The sequence below is a fragment of the Macaca nemestrina genome, chromosome 18, assembly GCF_043159975.1.
Source record: "Macaca nemestrina isolate mMacNem1 chromosome 18, mMacNem.hap1, whole genome shotgun sequence".
NCBI lineage: Eukaryota > Metazoa > Chordata > Mammalia > Primates > Cercopithecidae > Macaca > Macaca nemestrina.
The window spans coordinates 77,885,492-77,912,814 of record NC_092142.1 but is presented as its reverse complement, the minus strand read 5'-3'; the positions used below and the strand labels follow the sequence as shown (position 1 = coordinate 77,912,814).

Here is a 27,323-nt window from a genome sequence, read left to right as displayed (position 1 = left end):
TACCAAAGCAAGCCCCTTAGGTTCTGAAGTTCTTCACTTTTGACATCAAGTCTTCAAAACAGCTATGTATGTATATAGTAAATACAGCAACTGAGGTAGAGATTCAATAAAACAGGATGCTGTTTTAACAGGAAGACATAAAAATAAGGTGACTAAATAGAGAACTCCCAAAGCTACACAGGCTCCTTTGGGAACAAGTGCTGCATACGTCTACTGGCAAGTCATACATCCCAGTAGCTGATGGCACAGGGACCTATTGTCTCTTATGGCTCTCTGTTCCCTTCAGACTGTAAGAACCTTGAAGGTAGAGACAATTTCCTTCTTTCTGACCAATAGATCTGTTTCGTGCCTGATAGTCCTAACTCAGTGAATACCTGCTCTATTGTGGAGAGATTTCCTTTTGGGGTAAGAAGGTGACAAAATGAGGCAGCTGTCATCTCCAATAGCTTTAAGCTAAAGTAAATAAATGATTTTCATGAAGTGACCGTCTCCTTTCATATGAAGTATTGAGGATGGTAGAGAGCAAGTCTAGATGGCCGAAGGATGGGTAGTATCAGCCCAGTCACTCAGTAGCAACAAACATGGACTTAGTTTTGAATATACCACAAGCCAAACATTATACTAGAAAATACGAAGCTGAGTCCTATCATTTTCTGTCTTTCCTAGCTGGAGGTGGGGATGTCTTTGACCTATGACCAAATTATGGCCACTTTTGGGGTCAGACATTACAAGTCAGGTCCTATTTTTCACACCAGAACATGGGTATCTGGAATTAGCTGTGCTTCCTCAGTCTACTCTGCTATCTGAACCATAACACAACCCCTTATCCCTCACCCTTTGACACTGACCCTGACCTGTAGCTCTTTAGTCTGTCCCACCATATACCAATACCTACTAACTGGTAGACCTAAAGCACAAATGTCACTGGCATTTCCTTCAGTCAACCAGAGGCTCTCCCCTTATATACACCCTTTATTCCCAACCTTGATTGCAAATGAGAATTACTTAGGGAATCTAGAAACTCTTGATGCCCAGGCTGTATCCTTATTGAATTAAATCAGACTCTCCAGAAGAAAACCAGGCATCAGGATCTTTTATAGTTCCCCACATGACTACCATAGGGTTGGGAACCACTGAGAGAGGACATCCTTCCCCCACTTGTCTCAAATTCATCAATCTGGGCATTTGGTCATGGAAAGGCTCCTAGGCCTTTTGATGTGGTATTTGCAGGGGGTGTTATCAGTGTCTGAGCCTTCACTCTATCCAGCAAATTTTGATGAGCTCTTTGATCTTCTGCCAAGACACCAGCCTTCCTATCACACTGAGAGTCAACACTACTGGTTCTCACATCCTAGAAGTGGATGGATGGATAGATGGATGAATGGACACATGAATGGATAAACAGGTAGCTGAATGCATGAGTGAATAGATGGATGGAGAGAGAGATGGATGGTTAACCCTACGAACGTTTTTGTTATCATACCTGAATTACTTTATTAGTGTTATCTTTTCAAATGTTTATGTCCCCAGTAGATGGTCAAGTTCCAAAAGACAGACATCTTTATCTGTCTTTGCTTTCTCAGGGCCAAGCACAGCACTTGGCTGGTGGCAGGTACAGCAAAAGGTAAAAAATACACGCCTTTTGAAAAATAAATGGAATTTAGTTCAATATCCTTATTTCTAAGTCGGTACGCTATTCTTCCAGGAACGTAATTTCTCAGTAATGAGAAGAATGAGAACCTTGACGTAGAGATGGCCCATTGATATTTTACTTTCATACTCTACAAGGAAATACCTAGCGGCAAGTTCAGATAAACATTCTAATTAGAAGATGGTCTTACTAATTTCAAGAAAAAGTGGGCAGACAAGCATTTTTAAAAACATTACATTAAGTTAATATTAAATGTCTTGCTATGATAGAACTCCCTCTTTTCACAGATGGGAAACTAAGGCCTAGCAAATAATTTACTTCAGATCTTGAACCCAGAACTCTATTTTTCAGTCCAAATCTCTTCCCAGTATGCTATGCTCAATCTAGGAGCTGAATGCAACACACATGTTTTCCTTTTGAATCAAAGGAAGAATTTTAAAATTACATAACCCTCTTACCCTATGCTCACTACCCCAACCATGTCCTATTTTCAGATTAAACTATCCAAAGTGGCATTGACAACTTGGTATTTTTCATCAAACTAATTGCAATCTCGTGATACCTGCATAGACCATGTAATTTATATATGAGTTGTTTGAGAACACCAAAAGAAAAACCAGAGAAACCTTTGTTGTGTTACCCGTGGTACGAGGATGAACTCGCATTTCTAGTGGGAGAGAGGGACAGCGCTGTTAAAAAGCACTGTTCAGCTGACTTTGGAAACTACAAGGCACCATAACTTCCCAAATTGGCAAAACTACCTGCTATGGATTGTAGTAAAGTGTGTTTTTAAATTATTTCAGAACCATAAAACCTCTCCATAGAGAGTGCTTTGAAACTGCAAATTAAATATAGAACATCTATGAACTGTATCCATTTTTACAGTAAGTATATATTTCCATGGGGGTTTGTACCATCTTTTTTGTCTAGTTACACTAGTTAATAATGCAGTGAATTTGCAGTAATAGAGTAAATGTTATTTTGATGACACTATTTGATTAAATTAAAGATGACATTAAAAGGACCATTTCAATAAAGAACCGAAATATTCAGAAGTAGCTGGAGCTGAGTGTTTAAGTCAGCTAGTCTGGCGGTCTTAAAAGGACCAAATGGAATTTCCTTCACCGTGTGAATGATGAGCAAGTTAAGGAACAATAGGACCAAATAATATATGGGAGAATATGAAGGCTCAGATTCCAAGACCCAGGCAATTTCAGTTATTTGAGGCAGGCGTACCATGCGCCAGAAAACAGCTCGTGTGGCCTTGGGAAAATGTAGAAATGCATTAAGTAAAACGAAAGTGAGAAGGCACTGAGATTTGCAGCAAAATGTGCTGATGTGGTGACAGTGAATTGAGTTGTTGCACAAACAAAAGAAAGGGAGGATTAGTCATGTGTCCCCCCACGCCCAGCCTCTTCTCTGCAAATTCACAAAGGCACAAGTGGGCCAGCCACACCAGCGCAGGGACAGCTTTGAGATTAAAATGGAAGAAGAGAGTCCTAATTCTTTTGTTAAGGTCTCTATTCCTATGGTGTTTGCCGAATAAAAGTTCTTCTCCTAAGGGAGAGGCTCACATGCGTAAATCAAACAACTGTTTGAAAATCTCTTGACTTAAGTTTTTAGAGATAGAATCTATCCGAAGAGACATTCCTCAGTAACGTGACTGAGTTATGAATCATGGGTATTTCACCGGAAAGCAGTCCCAAGATTAAAGGTGTTAGGCAGTAGACATTCTCAGTTCCCACAGAAACACCTGTTCTGGTGTCTCAGCTCCAAAGACAGGTGATCCCTATGTCTACAACGAGCCACTGGCTGTTGACAAGTTCAAGCCCGAAGCGTTCACATTTGTGGCTGTTTTTACAACTAAAGAGAGACGGGGGAAAGAAAAACAATTCAGCTCAAGCTCATATAATTCTTTCTTGTGATCTCAAAAGAGCATCATTAGATGCTAAGTTTTCTCAGATAATTATCTGGTCATCACGCATGTCAGTATCTCAAAATAATTATTTCCTCATAGAAAAGGATGGCAGTGTGGTTTGCTGGAAAACTTGTGTGCCCTGCATTTCAGTAAATTTGCTTCTTTAAGGGCAGATACCTGATTGCAACATTCGTGGTGTTTTCAACGTCCTGCGTAGAAAGCGGGAGCGTTTACTATCTTCCCAGTGCAAATCGCTTAGACACAAAGGATGATATAAAACTTCACATGAGGCAAGTCTATTAAATAAAGCACGTGAATAACATATACTATGAGGCTGAGATCCTTAAGGCTGCACGGAGTCCTCAAGCTGCCAGGACATTTGTTCTCACCGAAGATACCCACGTACTGGGAGGGACTACAACTACTCAGAAGTGACCGCAGCAAACTTTCTTCACAAAACATCCTATTTCCCAGAAATTCTCAGGCCTACATGTTTGAGACACTCTCCTTCACAATTTCCAAAAGTGGGCACAGCATGCCTTCGTGACCTCCTGTTGCCCTCCCTGTTTCCCCTACAGGTCTGAGGCTGGGCTCAGCAAATCCCAGATTTCTTGTTCGTGGCACACTTTTGAAACTCAAAAATGAAAAAGGAATTTTTGATGCACGCACAAAGAGATTAAAAAGTGAAAACAGAGGAATTTTAGGCCAATGAAACTATTCGGTATGACATGATATAATATGACGTATGATAGATATATACCATTCCACGTCTGTGAAAACCCACAGAATATACACCACCAAGTGTGAACCCTAATGAACCCACGGACTTTAGGTGATGATGATGTGTCATTGTAGATCAATCAATTAAAACAAATACAGGCCTAGTGTGGTGGCTCACGCCTGTAATCCCAGCACTTTGGGAGGCTGAAGTGGGCATATCACTTGAGGTCAGGTGTTTAAGACCAGCCTGGCCAACATGGTGAAACTCCATCTCTACTAAATAAATATATATATGTGTGTCTATATGTCTATATATATGTCTATACACACACACACACACACACACACACACACACACACACATATATATATAAAATTAGCTGGGTGTGGTGGTGTGTGCCTGTAATCCCAGCTACTTGGGAGGCTGAGGCAGCAGAATCACTTGAACCCAGGATGTCAAGGCTGCAGTGAGCCGAGATGGCACCACTGCACTCCAGCCTGGGTGACAGAGCAAAACTCCATCACAAAACAACAAACCCCCAAAATCTAAACAAATACACAGACTCTAGTGGGGATGTGGATAGTGAGCCAGGGCTCTGCAGGAGGTATATGGGAACTCTCTGTACTTTCTGCTCAATTTTGGCTCTCAAACTAAAACTGTTCTAAAAAACGGTTTGTTTGCTTTTTTTCTCTCCTAAAGTGAAAAGAAGGCCAAAGGCCAGGGATGGTGGCTCATGCATGTAATCCCAGCACTTTGGGAAGCTGAGGTGGGAGGCAGGATCACTTGAAGCCAGGAATTAGAGACCAGCCTGGGAAACATAGTGAGACCTCACCTTTACAAAAAATAAATTAGCCAGGGGTGGTGATACACAACCACAGTCCCAGCTACTCGGGCAGCTGAGGCAGAAGAATTGCTTGACTTTAGGAGGTTGAGGCTGCCATGATTTGGCCACTGCACTCCGTCCAGCCTGGGCAATAGAGCAAGACCCTGTCTCAAAACAAAAAACCAAAATAAATTTTAAAAATAAAAAGAAAAAAGAAAATAAAAAAATATATAAAAAATAAAGTGAAAAGAGATTTCATAAAAACCAAATATGAATAATTTGCTGGTTTAAAAAGTGTGGTTATTATCCCTGCAGCATGGTGTCCCTATACGAGGTGAACTTCGCACCATCCTAGTTGTGATCCACACTCACATGTTCCAGTAAAAATAGAATCTCTTTTGGCCCAAGCTCTCTGGGACTCTGAATAACTCACAGCTCTCACTTGCCTCGAGTCTGACCTGAGTGTTGCGGCACACCTGACTCATCTCCTCAATGCTCCTCTCAACGGATTTCACTGACATTGTATGTGCAGCTGGGGAGAATATCTATTTTAGGGCATGCCAGACAAGTGGTGGCCTGTATGTGAAGATGTGCTGAACATCATTTGAGCACCCACATTGCAGGTCTAGCATATGGCCCTGGTCTCTGACCCCTGCAGTCTCTCCTCCAGCTAACCCTAACAGCAAAGTCTCCTTTTCCTATGGGGCAAATGTCAATATAGTCTTCAACTGTCACCTTCTCTCTGCAGAGTTCCCTGATCGGGAAATAACACATTCCCAATGCTTTGTGGGGGACAATGCAGAGGATCACCTGAAGCCAGGAGTTTGAGATTCGCCTGGGCAACATAGCGAGACCCTGTCCCTACAAAAAATTAAAAACTTAACCTGGCATGGTGGCCTGTGCTCTCAGCTACTCAGGAAGCTGAGGCGGGAGGATCTCTTGAGTCCAGCAGCTTGAGACTGGAGTGAGCTACAGTCATGCCACCACACTCCAGTCTGAGTGACAGAACAAGACCCTGTCTCTAAAAAAATAATAATAACAAATAAATAAATCAATGGAACAACTTGATCATGTAGCTTTGCTTCCCCATAGCACTTTAGATAATTTTTATTATAGCACCTACCACCCCTCACCCCAGACTCCCATTACAGGAATTTATTTATGTGCCTATGCTTCTATATCAAAAAAAAATCATTGAGGCCAGCTCTGTATCTTATTTGTTCTTATTTATGTCGCTGTTTCCAGTCCCTGGCACTGATTCGGGCTTTGCTGCTGCTCCGCAACTGAATAAAGGAAATGGGGCATTTGTGCAGCTCCATTATTTTTAGCAAGCCACTAAGTTATGAATGCAGATTTTCAGTAAAATATAAAACTTTCACCATTCATCTACCCATGCATCATTTATCCATCCATCCAACTACTCATTCATCCATGTATCCATTTACCTGTTCATCCACCCAACCATCCATGCATCCATCCAATTACCCAACCATCCAACCATCCAACCATCCATCCCTCCATCCAACCACCCATCCACCCATCCATCCTTCTATCCACTCAGCCATCCATCCATCCATCCATCCACTCACTCAACCATCATCCATCCAATCATCCAACCATACATCCACCCTACCATACATCCACCCAACCATCCAACCATCCATCCCTCCATCCAACCACCCATCCACCCATCCATTCTTCTATCCACTCAGCCATCCATCCATCCATCCATCCAATCATCCAACCATACATCCACCCTACCATACATCCACCCAACCATCCATCTAAAGAATATGCAATCATGCCTACTCTGCCAGGCATTTTTATGGGAGATCTTAAAAAGTTAAAAAGAAAAGGAAAATAAAGAAAAGATGACTAGGAAATGAGTGAGATATGGTCCTTGCCTTGACATGTGTTGCCATGGAAGAGGAGAAGTAATATATGAAAGCAAAGACCACGTGTTCTTCATCTTTTTGTTCCCTGCAGCATCTTGCACAGGGACTTGGATTCAGTAGCAATTTGTAAATAACTACTGAATTAATGAATGAATAAAAACAAACACAATATAAGGCAGTAAGTGAAAAGTGTCAAATAAACGCAAAGCCCGAAAATGCTACAGAAGAGTGGAGAGTGGATCAATCATGTCCAGCTGGGAACCTCAGGGTAGGTGGAATCTGAGTTGAGACAGAACGTCTGGCTCAACTCTGACACCGGGTGATGAGAGCAGGCATTCCAGGAAAGAGTTTATCCATTCATGCATGCACTCTCTACTGTCATGGCCTATCGAAATGCTTGGCACAGAGGTGGACCTCAACAAGAGGTTTTGTTTTGAAGTGCGGTACCCACTGGGCTAAGCTGGGTATTGAGGCAACAGTGGAGGGGACACAGTCTCTGCCCTCAATGAGTCTCTTGGGACAATGACTCTGAAGGAAGCCAGCAGTAAACTGGGGGTTAGGAAGACAGTATGTAGCCATAAAACAGCAATTTAAACTGCATAGAGTGGAGCAGAGGTCCTAAAGGGACTGTTGATGAATAGGTTTCTAATTTGACTAGGTTTGAATCTTGTGTTTGCAATTAGCAGCATCCATTTGCATACAATTAGTGTGCAAAGCCCTTAAATACAGTTTGTTCTCTAAAGTAGGTTAAATATGCCCCCCACCCCCGCTATAATTGAGCCTGCACTATTGATTTGTTTTACAGGTCTATTATCCTATATAGACCAAGGAAAAACTTTGGCTCAGTCTAGGTCCAAAGGGGAACACTTAGTTATTTTCCCTGCCTGGTCAGAACCGAGGCTGAACTTCCCAGAGGCTCGAACTTAGGAGGTCATATTATCAGGAGTGGTCATTGATGACTGAATTGAACAGTCAATTCAGTTATTATATGGCCAGATTGTCCGCCACCACCATCAACAACAACTGGAAAAAAAAAAAAAAATCCAGGGGAGCAACAACCACAAATCAGAGAAATGGGTGATTTGTCATAAGCATTGTATGGTTTTGCTATAGCCTTTGCTGGCCCATCCATCTTCTGAGCCAGCTTCAGGTTTCCCTTTGATTCCTGTTTCTCTCTGTGGAATTATTCTAGAAGCTTGGGCACATGCCTCTAAAGTGCAGATTTATTCATGTACTCATTCACTCACTCATTCAATAAACACCTGTTAATGGCTAAGCTTTCTACTGGGCACTAGGGATACGTTGGTGAATTGAAACAAACACATGCCCTGTGGAGCTTACTGTCAAGTGGGAAAAATAGGAATAAATGAACATAAAAATAGGCCAGGCGTGGTGGCTCACACCTGTAATTCCAGCACTTTGGGAAGCAGAGGTGGACAGATCAGTTGAGGCCAGGAGTTCAAGACCAGTCTGGCCAATACAGCAGAAACCCCACCTCTACTAAAAATACAAAAATTAGCCAGGTGTGCGGGTACATGCCTGTAATCCCAGCTACTAGAGAGGCAGAGGCAGTAGAATTGCTTGAACCTGGGAGGTGGAGGTTGCAGTGAGCTAAGATCGTGCCACTGCACTCCAGCCTGGGGGAGAGAGCGAGACTTTTGTCTCAAACAAACAAACAAACAAAACAACAAAAAATAACGTAAAACTGCAGCTCAGTTCATTCCTGCCAAGAGGAAATGCACAGAACTATGAAAACTTATAGGAGCATTTAATGCAGTCATGGAAGGCTTCCTGGAGGAAGTGACTACTGAGTTGAAATATAAAGACTGAGTAGAGGCGAAGTAGGGGAGAGATCAGCACGTGCAAAAGCCCTGTTGCAGGAAGGAAAGTGCAAGAAGCCAAAAGAAATAGGGTAGAGGGTTACGATGATAGCAGTGAGAAATGAGACAGGGAAGGTAGGCGGGGGCTAGGTCACTGCGGGGAGGGATTGTAGGTTATGTTTAGGGATCCGTCTTTACCCTACAAACAGTATAAAATCATTGCTGCAGTTTATCTGGGGGTGGGAAGATTACACCGGCATACTCAGATTTGAGTCTCAAAAAGATCACTTTGCCACAATTTAAAAATGGTATGGAGGGAAACCATGGTCCCTGCTGGATTCCACTGCCCTCTCACCCACATCCATTGAAGAGCGCTGCTATCTGCCTTTGGCATGCTGGTGCCTGTTACTCTGCACAGACCTTTCCTGCCAGCCGCCATCCCGGCTGGCCCCCTTCACAACTGTAAGTATGTGGCTCTCTCTCACCCCTTCCATGGGCCCAGGCCTCATACCACCATCACCTGGTTCCCCAGTACCAGGTGGAACCACAGTCCCCAATTCCACTGGCAATGACTGTAAGACAAGATTGACATCAGGACTGCCACTGTCTCCTGGGATGGGTATTGATGTAGCAGTATAGCTGCTGTGATGAAGTCCGGTTGTTTTTGTCTTTTTAATACCATGCCCCCTTTTCCAGCAATAACATGCCTTCTTTACTTCATACCTCACAGTCTATATGGTGTGGATCAAGCTGATCCTGCTTCCATGCTCTAAGGTGTCATTTATTCCACGTCCGGACAGGATGACAGTGATTGGCTCAATGATTTACATGTGACCCACTGAGGACCAATGAGAGTCAGCCGTGGGACTCTTGCTGAACCTATAGGGAAGGAGCTTTCTCTCCCACCAATATTCCCTGAACATTAAGGGTACGGGTGCATGGTGGCCATGTCTGCAAATGAAGTTTACAGAGATGGAAGTACAGATGAGAGATGCAGAGAAATAGAATTATGACCGTGCCATTCAATCACTTAGATCCAGCCATGCCAGATCCACCCTTAGCCTTCCCAGTTGCCAATCAATTCCTATTTTTGGTCTAAGCAAATTAGGGTTGTGTTTGTTACTGGCAAGGGAAAATAAAAATTCTGTCCTCATCTGGCCTCTTCTCATTGTCCTACAATCGCTGCCACCTACAACGTCTGGCCTGAGATGAAGCTACTGGGGTGGTGAAATTAAGAGAGGCGGTTGAGTGGGGCTGGAAAGAACTGGATGTTTATGGCTCCAAAAACTGAAAATCTGGACAATGTTATCCTTGGGCCTTCAGCTGCCACACCTCTGTCAAACACCTTGCACTATAATAAGAAGAGACAATCAGAGCCCCTGCTGCAAAAGTCAGGTTTTCCCCAAAGGTGCCAACCTTCAAGTTTTCCAAAGTCCTAGGCATGATGCCAGTAGATCATTCCAGATTTCATGTGAAAACTCCCAATTTTATCACTGTGAGTGTCTAAGAGAAACCATTACTAAGAGGTTTGCAGAAAGTACTGACCCAAGGATAAAAGAATCCATCTCAAAATTCTTACCCTATTTAATGGAAGTCATTTTTAAGTTCAATCTTTTTTATGATGTTAGAAATCTCCATTTTCTAATACCAGAAACGTGTGTGTGTGTTCCTTTAATAGCCAAGGTTTGCTTTGTCTTTCCGCAAATTCAAGTTCACCTGCTGTAACTTAGCTTTCCAACCCCATATCTTTTTCATCAGGAGCTGATAAGGCAAAAAAGCCCCTTCCCCTCAGAACAATGGCATGCCACCATGCTTTTATTGTAACAAACACTGAAAAGTAGTCAACTTCTCCTTTCCTTTTTCCTCGAGGAACTAGCCATCGACTGACTAATACCACCCCATTCCAAAGGCACACACATCATGTCATGCATTTGAGCTAAAGACCATAATTCAACTGAAAGATTAGGAGGGAATATTGGAAAAGGATGGATTAGACATGGAATCTACAATCTATCAAGAAGGGAGAAGTGAGATCATACTCTCTTTTTGAACCAAAATACAAAAACAAAAACATGTGCAGTATTTCATGGTTGAGAACTTGGTCTCTGGTATCATCGCCCAAATTCCAATGGCAGACTACACCTAGAGCTGCACAGCCTTGGAAAGTCTACAAGCCTCAGTCCTTTCATCTGTCAAATAGGAGTATAATAGCTAGGTTAGATAAAGCATGAAAAGTACTTAGCATATCCTTTACCTGTAATACAATAAATAATAAATAAATACTGCTGCTACTTTTAAGAAGGCAGGGCTGAGAGCCATAAAAAAGTACACAGATATGGAGTGACATGTCAGATTCTACAACAGAGATTTCTCCCGCTAGACAATGTAGGGTGCACGCAACTAGGTGTTCATCCCTCAAGAGGAAAGCCTTTAACTTGTCCTATTTGCTCCACAAGGTAGATCAGGGACAGCTGTGGCACGATGCTCAAAAGAAGCCACACATATACCTCAACGCTTTGTCCAGATGGAGTTAACACGAGCCTGGAGAGGGGGATTAAAAGAATAGAAATGTGTTCATCTGTGAAATTAAAAGTACTACAGCATGACTTACAGCATTATGTGTTGGGGTTGGTCAAAAGCAATAATTAGGCTGAGTATGACTCTGAACACACTCATCATCACACAAAAGCAATTCTATTGAATGGAGAGAGCTGAGTGTCACGGGAGGGGACAACAGGAAAAAGTCCAGGTTGTAGAAGGAAATGCTAGAGAAGCTGAGGGCAGGTTGAGCCCCACCCTGTGGAAGGCCTCGTGACAGTGTGTCCGTTTTTCTATTGCTACCATAGCAAATAATCATCGCCTTAAAACAACGCATCTATTCATGACTGCACAGTTGCTGTGGATTGGAAGTCCCAGGCACAGAGTGGCCCAGGTGGGATTTCTGTTTCAGGTCTCAGAAGGCCAAAGTCAAGGTGTCAGCCAGCCTGGGCTCTTCTTTGGAGGCTCCGGGAAAGACACTCCCAAACCTATTCAGGTTATTCGCAGAATTCAGCTCCGTGAGTTGCAGGACTGAGGTCCCTGTTTTCCATGCTCTTGCAGGTGGCAGCTCCCTATTTCCTTCTGGCTGTCACAAAGAGCTAGTTCTTAGCCTCTGGGGGCTGCCCATATTTCCAGTCATGTGCCCCCTCCATCTTCAAAGCCAGTGTCAGTACGTGAAATCCTTCCCTGCTTGCAATCTCTCTGCCTCCCCTCTGCCACATCTCTCCAATTCTCCTGTCCACCTACCCCTTCTGATTTGAAGGGCTCCTGTGATAACTCCGGTCCGCACCGATAACCTTCCTGTTCTAAAGTCAGCTGATTAGTTACCTTAAGTACATCTGCAAGGTCCCTTTTGTCATGTTACATAACACCACCACAGGAGTAATGGCAGGAGAGGAGGTGTCAGGGGCCAAAGTTCTGCCTACCACCGGCCCCAAAAGTGGCTCCCCTGACATAGGGGCTGGAACCGCTGGAACCTCTTCTCGAGTGGGAACCCCCAAGTTTATGCTCTTCAGACAAGCAGAACCACAAGGCATCCAGAGGGACGAGGCGGCAGCGGGCATCAAGCAGAGCTGTCATGGGCGTCTATCAATCAGGCAGCAGAGCTGTCTTCGGGGCTGGGGCCTTTCAGGAAATGGGAGGTTCTCAAAAGCAAAAATTCCACATGAGACAGACCTTTGGCTCACTCATAAGAGAATGGATTTCTCAGTCTAGCCATCCAGAAAAGACACAGGTTCTGAGATCTGTTAGGTGCGAGTGTTCTATGCAACAACAGGAAGATGCTCTGGAAATTTCTAAAAGGGAGACAGGCAGTTCTTTGATGGGACAGTGACAGGGGTCCCAAACAGTGACAATAAATAAATAATAGCTAGTGGTGCCACTGTCTGTGGACCAACCTACCACCTGAGATCCAGGTCTTGAGCAAGTCTGCATTTCTAAATATCCTGACAAACTATGGAGGCAGGTGTTTGTTATCTGTCTCATTCTGAGCAACTTAAGGTTCAGAGAGGCTGAGTAAGGCAAGATGCTAGCAGCTGCACGGATGGAGTTGAACTCTCTGACGGCACAGGCTGTGTTCTTTCCTCTCCACCAGCCCGTCAGGCCTCCATTGTCCCATCCTTCCTCCCTCTGCCTTTGACTTCCTCTAGAATGTCCTTGGACCTCACATCTAAGAAATAATGATTTAATTACTGGTGTTTTTTTTTCAATGACATAATTAAATATCCACAGCGAGGTAAATCAACCTGAACCTGTTCGAAGGACGCTTAAAAACCACCCTGGGATATTTTATTTTGGAGCTTCTCCTATAGGTATTTTGGCTTTTATGGATCTAAAATTAGGTTTCCAATTTAGCCCCTGGAGGCAAGAGGTGAAAATGGTTATAAACAGCATCTAGGTGGCACATTCTTTTTGGCTCTTTGGAAGGGGCTAAGTGAGGGGACAAAGCAGTTGCTTTATTGAACAATGCAAGTGATTATCCTCCGGCTTATTATGGTCAGGGGTTATCTGACCACAGAGTGTGGCGTGGACAGACACCCCTGAAAATTTCAGGGCCATCCCTGAAAATCCCTAACAGACAGCTCATCAGAGGAAGTGCTTTCCAGCCGAAAGGCTCCCAGCCGACTCTGCGTTCACTGAATTTGCCAGCACTCCTCTGCAAGTAGAAGAGAGCATTTCCTCATTCCTTTCATCTCAGTTAGCACTCAAGAGCAAGATGCACCTGTGCTGTAATAAATGCAGGGATACAGCTAAGGGGGGAAGAGAAAAATAACAAATGCAGCTAGGGGCTTAAAAAAATGGTGTTTGAAGCTAATGACAGCGTTCCTGCCTTTATTGCTTCAGGCAGAAACAGGAAGTTAAAAATCTAAGTGGCTTGAGAAAATATAACATTTAGCAAACTCATTCGCAGGCCTCTAGTTGGATTATCCTAATTTATTTCATTGTTGTGGGGTTTTTTCTTTTGGGTACTTTTTTGATCTATTTTTAATGGAAGACTAATGTGCATTCCTTTCCCCCCCTCCCCCGCCCTTCCCCCCTCCCCCCTACAGGGATTTATTGAGCAGTAAGACATTTTTTTAAAAAGAAACTTTCTTTTTTAACTTACTCCTTTATGGAGGCAGAGACAGGACTGAGGGGGAAGCAAGTCCCTCTTCACAATCCATTTAATGCCTGCGTGCAGTACCGACTCCTAAAGCTTTATTTCACCTCATTCTTCCAGGAAGGGAAACTATCCTACTGACTCTGAAAAGGTCATTGTGTGGTGCTCTCTTGTCCTTGCCACGGCCCTTCTTACACCGTGGCGCCCTCTTGTCCTTGCTACTGCAGTTCTTAGGCCAGAATCTTGTCTTGCACTGAGCTCCTCTGGGGCTCACTGCCAATTCCGTGGACCACTGCATCCATATGGCCCGCGTGACTCTCGATGCTCTGAAAAACAAAGGCACCACACAGTTTTCCAGGCCTGCAACGTGTCTGCAGAGTGGAATCACGTCATCACTGCCTCTCTCCTGTGCCCTAGGATGAAGACACAGAGAAACTCCGTCTTCCAGAGTGAATGCTGACATTTCTTCATCGTGTAAATAAGCACAAAGACTGGTTTGGTCATTTTGCGTGCATCTAGAAACTTCTTGACTATTTCTTCAAAACAGAAAGAGGCAAGGTGCGGTGGCTCACGCCTGTAATCCCAACACTCTGGGAGGCCGAGGTGGGCAGATCACCTGAGCTCAGGAGTTTGAGACCAGCCCGGCCAACATGGTGAAACCCCATCTCTGCTAAAAATACAAAAAATTAGCTGGGCATGGTGGCACATCCCTGTAATTCCAGCTACTTGGGAGACTGAGGCAGGAGAATCGCTGGAGCCCGGGAGGTGGAGGCTGCAGTGAGCCGAGATCGCTCACTGCACTCCAGCCTGGGCGACAGAGCAAGACTCAGTCCAAAAAAAACAAAAACAAAAGAAAAACCAAATACAGAAAGAGAAAACAGGCAGAGGTGTCTTGGCATTCTTACAGGGGGAGTAAAAGTAAAATTGATTGGAAGAATTTCCGGAACAACCACCTTAGTTAAGAAACTCCAGTAGATCGTGGAATGTTTCTAGAGCACAGCTTCATTGCGAAGCGCTGTGCAGCTCAGAGGCTCTTTTGGGTCGCCAGACAAGCCTGTGAGGAAGGCAGGACAGGTGATTATTAGCCTGAAGAGACAGATGAGAAAATGACTACCTGGTGAGATGAAATGATATGTTCAAGGTCACAAGGGCAGTTAAAGTAAGAGCCAGGACTGGCTCCGTGTCCAGCGACTATGAGATGAAGTTCCCTCCGTGCTCAACCCATACGAACTAAAGACAGCTTCTGTCTACCAAGAACATAATACACATACCAAATGAGCCCTAAAGAAAAAGAATTTTCAGAAACCTGGAAAGCAATGAATGAAGCAAGACAATGCAGGGGAGAAAGGGGGGCATACAAGGAAAGTCAAAGAAAAAAAGATGCCAACTTAAAAAAAATCCTTAGAAATAAAACCAATAGTCAGATCGAGCGGACAACATAAGCCAACAAACAAAAAGAGAGAAAAAAATCATAAGACTAAAAGGCCAGAATATTTTGGCAGAAGTGGCAGAGGGTATATAAACAGTAACAAGAGAATTACAAAAATTGCTCAAAACAAAACAAACCCCAAAACTTTTTTAGTTACAGTATAGACTTTCAAACCTGAATTTGATCTTTTTGATATGGAGACTTTAGATGCATTAAAACTAAGGGTGGATTTCACAATTAGAAAGACAAGTAACCTTATTATTGTAAAGTTTGAGATTACATGTTTAAGAAAATCAACCAAATGACACAGCATCAAATTGCTCAACTCAAATCGTGCTTGATATTCCAAGGAAACTGAAAGAACTGGTGCCATTATTATTTGGTTTTCATTTGTTCCAGATATACAGGCAAAGCTTTTTCTTTCCTTTTCTGTTTCTTTTTTTGACACAGGGTCTCACTCTGTCACCCAGGGTGGACTGCAGTGGTGCGATCTCAGCTCACTGTAGCCTTGATATCCCGGGTTCTAGCAATCCCCCTACCTCAGCCTTCCAAGTACCTGGGATTACAGATGCACACCACCATGCCCAGCTAATGTTCTGTATTTTTTTGTAGAGATGGAGTTTCACCATGTTGCTCAGGCTGGTCTCAAACTCCTGACCTCAAGTGATCTCCCTGCCTCGGCCTCTGAAAGTGCTGGGATTACACATGTGAGCCACTGCGCCTGGCCTTCAGGAAGTTTTTCAATCAGAATCTCCCTCCTGTGTTCTCGACCCAGGTGAATTACCAGGGAAGCAGCTATGTGGGAATGTCAAGGAACCTCTCCACTTTCACTTAGAGGGCCGTGCTCACTTACTTATAGGGGCTAAGGGTCAGTGTCACAAGCAGCAGTGCAGTCCTAGGAGGCCTCAAGTTGGCTTTTGCAGGATATTGTGACTTGCATTCCCCAGGTGCTTGAATCTCCACAAAAGCAACTTGGTGGGTGACCCGCCATTCATTCCAAAGATCCCAATATGATCGTTGGGAAAGAGTCACTCAATTCAGCGTGCTTACATAGATGTGTACGAAACTCAAGGCCACAGCTTGATGTGACACAGCAAGACAAATCAAATACAGATGTTGTTGTATCTTGACCACTAGTTTTTGTCAGAGAAGATGTTCAGGGTATCATATTGTGATATTTGCCCCCATCACCTGTTTATAACTGGACTCCATTGAAATGATGCCACAAACGTGTCTTGAGTTCCTTGAAGATAAGACAGCTCCTGTCTTCAAGGAGTTCACAGCATGGTAGATAAAACAGACAAGAAATAATTCCAATTCAAAGTGGTAGAGGCTGAAAGATGTAGATGCTGATAAAGTAGGGGAGAGTTACAATTATGAGAGTCAACTTTTATCTGGAAAGGAAGGCTAGAAAAGATTATCCAGAAGGATGGGATGCGTTGTGCTGAGTCTTGAAAGACAAAAATCAATCAACAACAATCTCATCATAGGCTCAGATAATACCACAGCAAAACCAAATAAACAAACAAAAAACCCAAAACAAACAAACAAACAAACAAACTTAGGAGGAATTCTCAGAAATCAGTAAGTCCTTGATTTTGTGTTTTTGTTTTTCTTCAAACATCCTTTCCTTGATGAGCTTCTAAAATATCTGGTGAAGGACCTGAAAATGAACCCTTTTGACAACAGATAATCAGGCAATGGAGGCCTTAGGTAGCAGGAATGGTGGGTTCCCTGTGGCTGCTGTTGCATCTCAGGGACCCACATACCACACTTTCAGAAGCTGTGCTCTTTCTGGACATTGGGGAGCCATTTAGTCCACCAAGTAGTAATGTGCGGTGAGAAATATTTTCCCTTCAAATTGTGGGATCCGGAAAGAGCTGCAGGAAGTTTAATGGTCTTGGCAGGGCTGCCTTTAACTGCTGGTTCCAGCCCTGCAATCGCACACCCCGCTACTTTTCCATTGTCCCACAGCCTTCATGGATTTTTTCAGCTGCGTCCATGCCATTCACGGGGCCACACGGAGTGGAGCCTTTGCCCTCTATTTTGTTTATTTCCCAGGATTGATCAACGATGATGTGTCAGAAACTGCAAGAGCAAGGCTGCTCTGATAAAGCTGGATAACCACATGGTTTAGAAGATCTGATAACTCAGCTGCTCTGCAAGTTTATATGCCTGGGTCCTCCCTATTTCTCCTGCTAGGAGTTCTCCAGGTCTGGACAGGTTATCTGGCCTGGGGGAGTGGACTTGCAGTCGAAGGAGATGAACAGGTAGTGAGTAAGAAGGTAATCTTGAATGCCAAAGAGATAAGGATTTGGATCCTGGGTTGCTTTTTACTTGTTTAGTGTGCCTTATCCAGGAAAAGGGCACAATAATGCCTGCTTCCCAGGATCTTTTTGAAGATTAAAGAGGAAAGGAGGTTATTTGTAAAGTGCAAAATGAAATGCACATCATATAGAAAGCAGTCAAATGGCAACCATTATTTAAGAACCTACCATGTGTTGCCACCTTGATTCGCTATCTAGTTAAAACTTTATAGGAATTTGAAATACTTGCTGTCATTCCCCTTATTTAACAAAACAGGAAGCAGAAGCAGGAAAGATAAGGAAAAATAAAGGCAGAAAGGCAGGCTTTCATCCAAAGTTGATCTGATGCAAATCCAAGACTGCTCCATTATATACCTATAAATGAATATCTTATTTCCTTGAAAGAGAGGAGGGGATGGGCAGACAGCAAAGAACCACAGAACATCTCTTGACTTGGGACCTTAGCCACGGGATTTGGAATTCATCCCTTCCGGGAAACCAGAGAGAAGTGCATGAAAAGATTTCTCAATTTCTTGCTTATGTTTGCCTGCACGATGATGTCTCAAAATATGTCTCCCCTATGTCTTGCGATGACCATCAAGTTCAGTTAGTTAAGTTCAAGGTCCTCATTAGTGCTCATTCCATTCTGTTTTCTCCTCATGACACATGTGTGAAAAGCATGTCTCAAGCATTCTGAGATGAAGCTACCTTTAAAATGCAGCTGTCTCCTTGATTGGGTGAAAGAATGTATTCTGGTGGATTTTTATTCATTCCTTGCTTTTCCCTCATCCCACTGCCCAGAGAGCTACAGGGGTCAGTTTTTCTTCTGTCTTCTTCTTATGATTACTTGGGGCAATAGACTTATTTTCAAACTGCTGTCATACATTTTTACAGTGTGTCCTCAAAACTGCTCCCCAGAGTGTAAAAGAGAGTATCAAATATGCAAGGGGTAGGCTGCGCTGGAGGTTCCTGACTTTTCAATCACCCTGATGATTTTAACCCCTTATAACTGAAGAGTAATTCTTCAAGATGGGTTGGCAGTGTGAAAAACAACTAGAATTATTTAAGAACCTACTACTTTAAAGGGAATTGACTATTACCAAATTCTTCAACTATGTCAAGCGCACACAAAGAAGCACCCACTCTGCTTCTCCATACAAATCACATCCAAGCTACTAGAAAAGGAGGGAGCTTCCGTGTTATAATCACTATCATACCTGATTTGAACTTGGGCATATTAAAGAGTTAATTACCCACCAGCAGCTAAACCCGGAGAGATAGAAAGAGGGAAAGAAATGCTCGCCAATGCTCCCACACACTTTATTTCCCAGTGACCCACATTCATCTACATTTTCCTATGGAGTACAGCACAATGTTTACAGTAAAAAATAAAAGCAAAGAAGTTAATCAGTGCCGTAATTAAAGTAAGGCCTAAATAAGTGGGCAAAAAGAATCACCACGATTAAAAAAAAAAAAAAAAAAGTAGTAAAAGTACCATCCTTGACTGATACGAAGTACTTTTTTTATTTGGTAACGATACCTCTTTTTTTAAACAAATATAATTTCACTATAAGGGGATTAATTGCCTTTTCAAACCCGGGAAAGGAAACCTGAGAATTTCTTCTTTCCTATGAGTGGGGGGATGCAAATACAATGTACTGCAGGAATAACAAATGCTCTATTTTCTGAGCACTCTCCCGTGATTTATGAAAGGTGTACCTCACTGTGGGAAGATAATGCCATTTGAAATGGTCCATTTCATAAATCTATCCCCCCTGTCCCCAGCTTCATATAGGACTACTATGAACTCCTGAATCCAATAATGTTTTCATCCTCTATTGACAAAAAAAAAAAAAAAAAAAAAGAAGACTTTGTTTGGAGGAAGGTAATGATGCGCTTACGAGGAGTAACAGCTAACGCTCTGTCTCCAGGGCTTTCTTTGGCAATGGCCACGGAGCTTCCAAGGCGGGGAAACTTGGATAAACAAAATGAAGAAATAATCAACATGCACGACATCCCTAATGTCCTTTTACTGCTAGTGGCATTAATTATAGGACGGGCCCAATCCTCCAAGCGACCGCAGAACCAAATGATCTGCCTGAACACGCTCTCCACCACATGATAGATTTATCCTTTGCAACTGGGCTATTTCCTATTCATTCATGCACCAGTTCAGTATATCTGCTTGTTTATCTAACTGCAAGAATGTTTCTAGAAGAGGATTCTGTGCAAGATGTGAGGCAATCGGGGACCAATCATAAACTTCAGTGACATTCATGGTTGTGAGTCTTTCTGGTCATAACAAGAGAGAAGTGATATATACATCCCAACGCCACGCAGGCTCCAGAAGACCCTTATGAAATATGAGTAGAGGGGGCAGAAGAAAATTCCTTGGGATCCAAGCAAATGGACAGCACAGACATGAAGAGTGACTGAAAATACATGACTGATACGACTCATTAGAATGAAGCTGTACATTACACCAGGATCAACTTCTTCTCTTGAAAGACTCTAAGGACCAGGATAAGGAGACAATAAGATAACACACAGGGCCTTGATGTCATGAATACTGAAAACGAAAGAAAAGTAAACCCGCTGGGTAAGATATACTTTGTGGTCATTCAAAAGGAAAAGAAAAGTTAATGTAAAAAAAGAAAAAGAAAGAAAAGAAAGAAAAACATATGTGAACGTTTAGGGTATTTTAACCTCAGTGGAGATTAGCGCATTTGAGAAAACCCATATCCCCCCACTCAGATACTAATGGATTAAGAAGCAGATGGAACACAGGATGTTGACGGAAATGATGTAAAAATGTGAATTCGAAAGAACTCCTAACAGCGGATACTCCTCCTGATTCCGGAATTTGCATATTTTGACTTGTATTTAAAAAGCAATTTCAAGGTCAGCTTTGGTAGAGAAACACTGAGCTAAGATGGGAAGTAACCCCATTAAAAATCTACAGTGTTCTGCGTATTTATTTTTCTTCTTCTATAGTGAGCAATGACGACTCGTAAATCAAAAAATCAGGGTAAATAAATACCACAGAGGTTATTTTATACACAATATATACTCCTGATGCTGTCTATGTATACACACAAACATTTCTATTACTCAAATTTATAACGTGTGTAATACATGCATTCATGCTTTAAGAATGTGCATACGTTTACTTAAGATAGAAAAAAAAGTATTATTGTCCCAAGTCTCGGAAGACCCTGGCCCAAGTAAAATGACGACCACCTCAAATGCATTTTTGTATCATGGGATGAAAGTAATGTTTATTCTTAAAAGCTTCAGACCTGTGGTGTGTGTGTGTATATCTGTCTATTATATAATACATATATAATATATATATATAAATATATTACATATAGTATATATATTTTTATATATAGATAGATTTAAAATGTCCAGTTATGTAGACTTTATGGTCTAACCATGAATATCCTATCTGGGTGGGGTTTTATATATATATATATGTATATATATGTACTGGTATTATATATTTAGTGTATATATATTTAGTATATATATAATACCAGTACATATATATACCTATATATGTATATATGTGTATATATAGTATATATGTGTGTATATATAGTATATATATACTATATATATTGTATATATGTAGTGTATATATATGAACTGGGTCAACTTGGGCCTTGAACTTGAGCAAAAGCATGTACAAATGTCAAAAACAACATCCACAAGTCTATACCCAAAAGATTGCCAGACCTATGTCACCTTTATGAAGGATGACAGAAGAGGGGCAGGCTAAGGGGAAGTGCAATTTGGAGAACTGAAGTTGTCATTAAAAGGGGCTGGGTTACCCAGAAATGGGGATTTTCCCAGTAGACTTGGGTACCTACAAAGCCCAAACACTTCTGTGTTTCAGGGAACTTCCTTTTGATAATTTTTAATAATTTGATATCTGATCATTGAATAATTTGACAACCTGGTAAAATGGCATTCTAAGCCATTTCAGGAGCCATATACAAACATCAGCCCTCTTTATTTGCCACTTTTGTCAACAATAAATCTCCTGCTTTATTCATGAGACTAGAGTTGAAACAACTTTTGCCCATTTCTCAAAAAATTAAGTCCACCCTTAAAGGATACACATTTGCCACTGGTGAGCTAATGCCAAAGAGCGAACCAAAAATCAAAAGCAATGCACAAGAAGAAAATTATAAAAAGCATCCCAGTAATTGTAGCGTCATTAGGCATCATCTGTAAGGGATACACATTACTGAGGATGGCAAACACACCATCCAGGTAGCAGCCTCTCAAGACCAGGCACTGCCTTTTATCCATCTTTAAAGCCCAATACCCAATTCTGTGTCTAGCAGACAGAAGATACTCCATGAATATATGTTGATGATTGTATAAACTGTTCTGGGAGGCATCTGTAATAGCAGCATGGACATGACTTTGAACCCAAGTCAATGGGCAGCAAATCCAGCGAGGCCACTGTCCTGTCTAAAACTCTCCTGTGGCTGCCCACTCCACTTAGAAATTCCATTTCTTTTTCAAACCTTGGGCTGAAAGACTGCAAAACCTCTCCATCCACATCAGATTTCAATCTCAACCATGTCATTACACTTCATATTCTACCTTTGTATTTTTCAGTTGTGCTAAGCCAGCATTCCCCCCGCCTGGGCCTCCCACTCTCCAGTACCATGCGGCTGGCCCTGGCAACTCAGCCTTCAGATTCCTTAAAGACTTTCCTGAAATTAGGCTGCTCTCATCGCCAGCCCTTCTCTATCACTTTACCTGGTATAATGGGCCATACCGCACTTCTCTCCTGCATATTGCTCTCTCATTCATTCATTGACTACATGGCTACACTAGAACAAAGACACTTCATCTCCCTTCATTGCTGTTTCCCCAACAGTTAGTACATAGTAAATGCACAATAAATCCCTGTGGAATAAATGAACAAATGGATGAATAAACTAAAATGCCCAGAGATGACTTTTTTTTTTTTTTTTTTTTTGAGACGGAGTCTCGCTCTGTCGCCCAGGCTGGAGTGCAGTGGCGTGATCTCGGCTCACTGCAAGCTTCACCTCCCGGGTTCACACCATTCTCCTGCCTCAGCCTCCCGAGTAGCTGGGACTACAGGTGCCCGCCACCACGCCCGGCTAATTTTTTTTTTTTTTTTTTGTATTTTTAGTAGAGACGGGGTTTCACCATGTTAGCCATGATGGTCTCGATCTCCTGACCTCATGATCCACCCGACTCAGCCTCCCAAAGTGCTGGGATTACAGGCGTGACCCACCGCCCCCGGCCGAGATGACACTTAATATTTGCTGTATTTAAGAAAAGCCCACTGTTGCCAGTTGCTAATACTGAGGGGACAGGTCAGCTCAAACAGGCCCACTGAGACAGCTGCTGGAGAGAGAAAACTCATGAAACAGGGCCCTTGCCTTTGAAGGTTTCACTGTCTCACACGATGGTCCTCAAGCTCTCTGTGGCCAGGCCTTTGCACTTCATAAATATCACCATCCCAGGAAACACCATCAGTGGTATACACGGATTCCAACTTGGAGGCTATACTCTGAAGGACGGTCCACACCCTAGGTGGAAAAGGTAGGGTCTGGGCAACACTGATCTACTTCCTGTCTTTCCCGCCTCACCTCTAGTTCATGTCCAGGTGTGTGCAAGTCCTGCCTTCATGTATTTCACACTCCTCTCAAAAGTGCCATCCTGTGTCTTTCCCAGAGGCCAAGAAGGCCCTGACATTCGGTGCCAGATACAAGAACATGAAAAATAAAATCATAGGGTCTGAGTGGGGCTCTCAGCCCTGCTGCTGGCTGCCCAGACTTGGGAAAGTGACCTGTCTCCCCATAGGACGGTGAGGACAACAGTACCTTAGGCAAGGACTTGGAGAATTAAGTCAGATGAGGATTACGGAAACACTGAACACAGAACTTGGCACATTAAAAAGCTCTATAGCCGGGCATGGTGGCACACACCTGTAATCCCAGCACTTTGGGAGGCAGAGGCAGGTAGATTGCTTGAGCTCAGGAGTTCCAGACCAGCCTGGCCAACGTGGTAAAAACAGGTCTCTATTAAAAAAAAAAAAAAAATTAGCCAGGCATGGTGACATGTGCCTGTAGTCCCAGTTACTCAGGAAGCTGAGGCAGGAGAACTGCTTCAACCCAGGAGGCGGAGGTTGCAGTGAGCTGAGATCATGCCACTGTACTCCAGCTTTGGAGACAGACTGAGACCCTGTCTCATAAATAAATAAATAAACAAAGCTCTATAGCTGGGCACAGTGGTAGATACCTGTAATCCCAGCACTTTGAGAGGCCAAGCAAGGCGGATCACTTGAACTCAGGAGTTTGAGACCAGCCTGGGCAACATGGCGAAACCCCATCACTATTTAAAAAAAAAAAAAAAAAAAAAAGTTAAAAAAATACAAAGCTCTCTAAGTGTATGTTTAGCACCTCCATAATTTACATAACCATGGAAAACACACACTCAAAGAAGAAGGATGTCTGTTAACGTGTAATCCTTCCACCTGTATCAAACTGGCATAATTAAAAATGAAGCTGTATTGGAGAATGAGGGTAAAAAGTGGCTTATATTATCTGGGTCACTTTTAGGTCAATTTGAAAGACTATTAAAAGTTAAAAGTTTTCTCTTCCACTCTGCTCCCCTCTCCAAAAATCCATATGTATGTTCCTCTTGATGGAAATGTGATATATCAACATGTTTTAAAATCTAAGAATTGGAATGACTGATGAGAAGGAATTATTGAGAAGCTATTTTGAAGTTCCTGTAGTTTAAACCTATATTTCCACTTAATTTTCCAGGACCAGGTTTAGTACATTTTTACCAAACAATATATGACCATATTCCAAAATCCAAATGGATTACTAATGGATTAATATGCTTTAAAAAGCATCTTTACAAGATTTAACCATGAAAAACTCCTTGCTTCTCTTGGCTTCTGTTTAGCATGCGACACCCTGTAACACTTCAAGTTAAAGAGTTACAGAAGCCTGGAATTTTATATGAGCCTGACAGTGATGGATTAAAACCATACTCTAGACATACTTCAAACAGTAGCACCGACTTTTTTTTTTTTTTTTTTTTTTTTTTTTTTTTTTTACTTAACTCATAGTTGATCCACTGGAGCCATTTTCTGGAAACTGTGATTGCTGAGCTGTTGTCAGAAATCTCTCCTTACCTAGGGTAAGTTGGTTTCCAAACCAAGAGGAAAAAGTACATTAATACATGTTCCAAAACCATTCCAGCCTGTGAACCTTGCCCAAGGTGTACCAGCCAGAAATCTGAGACGTCCTGGAATTCTGAAATTCTTACCAGAAAGCAGGTTAATATTCACCACTGGCATGGGTTTGAATAGTTTGCCTCAACTGCTTGCTAGCAAGCATTTACATATCTATTTAGTCACTGAGTAGCTAAGCCTACAGAGAAAAGAGCTCTGGAGAGCAAGAAATCTTACCCATCCCGCGGAGATCACGCAAAGCTTGGGTTGGTTTTGGGGTCTTCAAAAGGTTCAGAGTCATTCCGGATAAGTCCAGAGAAAACTCGCTTGGGATGGACCACTTGGGATGCAACCATCTTAAGCCCTGTCCAAGGGTTGAAGGCCCACGTTAAAGGTACAGAGGGCATACGTAGCAAATACCAAAAGTATTAAACTCGCTGCCTTTGCCTATTAGATCTTCTCATCTTGCCTTCTCTACTTCTGTCCATGGACCACTATTCTCCGGTTCTGAGACCAAAAGTCATCATTACCCCCTTCTCTTTCCTTTCCGTCACAACCAATCACTTTCCCTCCCAACTTATGGCCAGTCTCCACTCTCCTTTCATTCCTACTCCCCAAACCCACTGTGTCAGCAGAACTTCAGCATCTAGCAACTACAATCCCATCACGGTCTCCTAGCTTGTTTCTTGGACCCTAGCTGCTTCTCTTTCTTTCTTCCTTCTCTCCCTCCCTCCCTCCCTCCCTTCCTTCCTTTCTTTCTTTTCTCTCTCTCTCTTTCTTTCTTTCTTTATTTTTTTTTTTTTGAGACACGGTCTCACTCTGGCCCAGGCTGAAGTGCAGTGGTGCAGTGGTGTGATGTGAGCTCACTGCAGCCTCTACCACTTGAGCTGAAGTGATCCTCCCACCTCAGCCTCCCAAGTAACTGGGGTACAGGCAGGTACCATAACACCCAGCTAATGTTTGTATTCTTTGTAGAGATGGGGTTTCACCATGTTGCTCAGGCTGGTCTCAAACTCCTGGGCTCAAGCGATCCACCTGCCTTGGTCTCCCAAAGTGCTAGGATTATAGATGTGAGCCACTGAGTCCAGCCAGCTTCTTCCTTCTTAACATCTGCTCTCTATATACGTGCATTTAAATCTCTCAGGAATACACTTGTTATCATGTCATTGTTCTATTAAATCTGCTGTGGCCCCAATGTCAAATAAATAGAGTTTAGATGCTGGGTTCTAGCACTGAAGATCCTGAAGATCCTCCACAAAGACCCCACATTAGCAAGATCTGCATGGTGGTGGGTTGCGGGGAAGAGGGTAGGGTAAAAACAGATGCTACTTCCCAATCATGTTCTCTATACGTTTCAAAGTTTGACAAGTTATGTTTCTTTCTTTTCTTTCTTTCTTTCTTTTTTTTTTTATATGGGGTGTCACACTGTTGCGCAGGCTGCAGTCCAGTGGCGTGATCACAGTTCACTGCAGCCTTGACCTCCCCAGCTCAAGTGATCCTCCTGCTTTAGCCTTCCAAGCAGCTAGGACTACAGGTATGCACCACCACACCCGGTTAAGTTTCTTTAAATTTTTTTTGAGAGATGGTACCTCTATCTGTTGCCTAGGCTACCCCAAACTTCTAGTCTCAAGTAATTCTCCCGCCTTGGCCTCCCGAAGCACTGGGATTACAGGTGTAAGCCACCTCACCCAGCTGCAGTTATGTTTTGATACGGTTTTGCTGTGTCCCCACCCAAATCTCATCTTGAATTGTAACTTGTAACTCCTACAATTCCCACATGTCGTGGGAGGAAGCTGGTGGGAGGTAATTGAATTGCGGGTGCAGGACTTTCCCATGCGGTTCTCGTGATAGTGAGTAAGTCTCAAGAGATCAGATGGTTTTAAAAAACAGTAGTTTCCCTACACAAGCTCTCTTCTCTCCTCTGCCCCTATAATTGTGAGGCCTCCACAGCCACATGGAACTGTAAGTCCAATAAACTTCTTTATTTTATAAATTGCCCAGTCTTGGGTATGTCTTATGCAGCAGTATGAAAATGGGCTAATACATGTCTTAAAGGAGGAGTTCACACTGGCTCCTCTGACGTATCCCAACCTAAGCTATTCCACCATCTTGGTCTTCAGAACCGTTATGTCAACATCTCAACTTTTTTTTGTTTCTTGAGACAGAGTCTCCCTCTGTTGCCCAGGCGGGAGTACAGTGGCACAATCTTGGCTCACTGCAACCTCAGCCTCCTGAGTTTGAGCGATTCTCCTGCCTCAGCCTCCTGAGTAGCTGGGACTACAGGAAGATGCCACCATGCCCAGCTAATTTTTGTATTTTTAGTAGACACTGGGTTGTGCCAAGTTGGTCAGGCTGGTCTCGAACTCCTGACCTTAGGTGACCC

At 42.9% G+C, this 27,323-nt stretch overlaps 1 protein-coding gene and 1 long non-coding RNA gene across 3 annotated transcripts in view; one reads left to right on the top strand and one right to left on the bottom strand.

The window, feature by feature from the left end:
- The window catches only part of LOC105491228 (WW domain containing oxidoreductase), a 1,122,875-nt gene that overhangs the window by 250,278 nt on the left and 845,274 nt on the right, over positions 1-27,323 (bottom strand). The gene's annotated exons all lie outside the window — the stretch shown is intronic.
- LOC112428295 (uncharacterized) overlaps positions 25,135-27,323 on the top strand; it is a 46,654-nt gene continuing 44,465 nt past the window's right edge. For both annotated transcript variants that reach the window (XR_011616123.1, XR_011616122.1), the window contains exons 1-2: positions 25,135-25,334; positions 26,377-26,474. This is a non-coding gene — a long non-coding RNA (uncharacterized lncRNA). The remainder of the gene's footprint in view (positions 25,335-26,376; positions 26,475-27,323) is intronic.